Here is a 3879-nt window from a genome sequence, read left to right on the forward strand (position 1 = left end):
GTCTAGTACAGTATTAACCCATGTTATCAGTTTTTGATGAGACTTTTGGTACATTATTAACCCACATTAACAGTCATCTGATGAAATGTCTAGTACAGTATTAACCCATGTTATCAGTTTTTGATGAGACTTTTGGTACAGTATTAACTTGTATTAGTAGTCTTCTGATGAGACTTATAGTAGTTAAATGTGTGTCAGTGAAGAACTGAATATACCATGTATACATAATAATATATAATTTAATGCATCAGATATCTGAGAAATATATTAAGAAAATTTACTGTCAAACAGCAAACAAGATACTAGAGACAGGAAAGAATAAATACTGAAGATAAAAATGAGCATGCACAGCTTGACATAGTTGAATTGGTAGATTTAGTATTGTTTCAAAACTATGGACTTTCAGATCACATTGTGCTCTTGAGATGGAGATATTAATTACTATGGAAATCTCATGAATGATTGAAACTTGAAAAAGTTTTGGAAACTTGATTGATCAATAAATATATAGCTACATTAATTCAAAGATTTCAGTTCTGTTGATATAGAGGAACTTGATACATACAGTTCAGAAATGCTCCTCACCTTTCTGTAAACTCCTCAAACAAAGCTCCATATTGTATATATTGTGCCGGCCTATGATATAATTATTATACCATAGGCCTCTACCTGTAGAAAGGCAACACATCCTACATGTGCAGTAATCCTCATGAGCACTAGAATTTCAACATAGGATTATTTTGTCCTCAACACTGCTCGTCTTTAGATGTTTTTTTTAACCTTTTATTACTATTCATTGTGTGGTCTTTCTTTCCTTAGTCTTCTTGATTGTATGAAAGAATGGTACTAAATTTGAACTTTATCAGTTAGAACTTTCATTTGAATTATCCTCAATCTCATTTTCTTTTAATTTACTTTGTACTTTTGGGACACACGTCCCATTATCTGTTCCTGTTATTTATTACAACATATAGGTTTATTCCAGTACTTTTCAAGGTTGTCATGTCGGTCGGCTCATGTAACATCACCATACCTGGCTCATTTTCTTTCTAACTAATAACAAAAGAATAAAAACAAACGAAAATGTTGTCTTCTACATATTTTACAGAAATTAACCACTACAACATTGATTATGTGGATTAACTGGATTATACATTCATGTTCTCTTGTTTGTGACATTTACTGAGGTTTTTAGCAGTCTTTCAATAATGTAATGGCAACTGGTGACACTTTGGTGGGCAGTGATATTACCACCATTGTGTTGTGTGTGGTTGGTTCCATTCACATATTGCATCCAGGACCTTCTACCATTACTTTAGCTGAGACTGATCCACTTTGTAAATGTTTCACCACTGTTGTTTTCATGCCTGCTTTTGCTTCTTATTCCCTCTTCTTGACATAGATCAGGTAGGTAGTCCCACTTTCATCCATCAGATATTTGTCTTTTGTATTCTTTTTCTCCAGTTTTATTTTTGCTAAATGTTTGGCTCCCTTGTTGTATGAGCCTCATTTACTTGAATCTTCTTTCAGTTTAAGGATCTCCTATTTCTCATTTTCTTCTTCTCTTCATCTCTAACTCATCTTCTTTCTTAATTCTCATGCTTCACAACCTTGTCAGCTTTACTGAGGCACTTTGTCCTCAACTTTCTTTAATTTTGTCCCAGTTACCTTGGTTTTTTTGTTTCTAGGATGTACCTTGTCCATTTGCCTTACCTTCCGACTTTTGCCTCTGTCACATTCCTTTTCAGGACCTCTTTATGATGTAGTTTTTGGGGTTTCTCTTATACAATGCCATATTGAGCTGATGTAGCTTTCCAGCAGTTATCTCTGCTCTCTGTCATTTCTTGGGCTCAGGGGATCCTACCAGGGTTTCTTATTGTATACAGTTTTTCTGAGTCACCCACTTTTCTGTTCCTTGTCCTCTTGTTACTGTCCATGAGCCCCTCCCCCCTCTTCAAAAGCTGACTATCATGGGTCTTGGAGGTGATTTCTATCTGGAACCACCCCTTGATTCTGATTCTGAGGGGCTTTGCTCTCCGACTTTGACCACTGGTGAACTCCCTTTGTTACAGCCTATTGAGTTCTTCAAGTGCTTTCTCATTGTGCTCAAGGTGTGAGAACCATGAGTTAGAAATAACAGATGTAGTTTTAAATCTCTATGCTTAGACTTGTATTGGAGTATGTAAGCTCAGGATAAAGAAAGTTATTCATATTAATTATGTGATATTATATACTGAGTCAGTTGTGGTAAACGAATAACCTTGCATAACTTTTGGTGGAGTTGAATGAAATTGTAAGTGTGAATGGTTAAATACTTAGGCTTGTGTTGAAGTATATATAGTTATGTGAAGAATGTTATTTATATTGTGTATTGATATATAGTGTTAATATTATGTGATTTATACCAAGTCAACAACCACATCGTAGAAAACAACTGACTCAGAATAACTTGTGTTATTGTTCAATAAAATGATAACTCTGAAAGGTGGAATTCTTAGGTTGTGTTGGACTATGTAAGGCTAGGATAAAGAAAGTTATACATAATCTGTAGCTATTATGTTAATTTGTAAAATATTTTTTCTTAATATTCTCAAAAGTGGCAAAATTGTCATTGTTATAAATTTTAGTTCAAAATAAATTGTGCTTACCACAAAATGAGTACAATTTGTTGAAGGAAAAACCTCTATTGTTATTGTTCTAGCTCTATAGAATTTTTCACATTACAACAAATCTAATGAGTTATGATAGGTAAATTTTATAGAATATCTTCTTTGAGATGTTTGTGTCAGAAACTTTATAACTTGAAAATTACAATCTTCTGTTTTATTGTAAACCTTGATAGAAAATATTTGGTTAATAAAACCAATGTTTAATTTGAGGTAGAGTTCTTTCTTTGCATTATTTGAGGTCTCTCCAGTAGATACGTCAAAAAATGTTGATAGGTTTAGTACTTGATATGTCATCCATCTATCTGTTAATTTGTAAAGCTTTGTGGTGGTCTTTCTTTCGTAAGAAGTTGGGTGATATATTGGTATTCAAGTTCCAAAGAAAAAAAAATCTACCAGACTGAAGTTTCCACCCAGCAGTACAACCTGTGTGTGTGAAATGAATTTTTTTACAAAAAAATATGATTGCTTGTATTGAAGGAGGAAGTGAATATAAAAAGTAATAATCTTTATCGTGGATATTATGAACAAAAGCATTTTGTGCAAATTATCAATTTACTAGCATTGTCGAAGTCTTTTAATTGCAAACTTAAGTTTTTTACTGATCTTGTTTAAGGGTTGCTGAAATCAAATGTTTTGATAGTTTTGAAAGACTTAACTTTTATTTGCATTCCATGGAATTTTCATTAATATTGCACAATGATACAATTTCTTCAGACCATTACCTATTATAATGGATACATCTTTTGTTGTGGATTTGTGGCTCCGGCTGTGAATCTGTATTTATATAGTGAGTTGTGGAGTTTAGGAATCAAAAAAAACTTGGGAGTTACATTATTGTTAATATTTGTATCATTTGATAATATTGTTTGCATTAGATTTATCACAATTATAAATATATAAGTACCTGAAGGTTGTAATTCTTGAAGATGCTAAATAAATTTGTATAAAATGTAATAATATAAACTATTTTGCAAATAAACACAAAGTTATTGGCTGCTTTATGTGCTGGTGTTATAACGTATTTTTAATGTGTTCAAGTGATTGCATCAGAACTTTTATTTGTGTGTTTTCAGAGAATCTGCTGAATTTAGGTCCATTACTTATCAAAAATCAATTTTGAGGTTTGCAGTAATGTTTATTAATGTTATTTAGAACTCTAAAACCCTGTTATAATTAAAAAATAAGTTTCTGATGGGTTTTGGGGAGGAAT

The 3879-nt window shown here is 32.2% G+C and overlaps 1 long non-coding RNA gene across 1 annotated transcript in view; it reads right to left on the reverse strand.

The window, feature by feature from the left end:
* Positions 1 to 94, reverse strand: part of LOC106472166 — an 855-nt gene extending 761 nt beyond the window's left edge. The window contains exon 1 of the long non-coding RNA XR_001291585.2: positions 44 to 94. This is a non-coding gene — a long non-coding RNA (uncharacterized LOC106472166). The remainder of the gene's footprint in view (positions 1 to 43) is intronic.
* Positions 95 to 3879: the final 3785 nt, after the last annotated feature.

This window comes from Limulus polyphemus, unplaced genomic scaffold (assembly GCF_000517525.1).
Source record: "Limulus polyphemus unplaced genomic scaffold, Limulus_polyphemus-2.1.2 Scaffold5130, whole genome shotgun sequence".
Classification (NCBI taxonomy): Eukaryota; Metazoa; Arthropoda; class Merostomata; order Xiphosura; family Limulidae; genus Limulus; species Limulus polyphemus.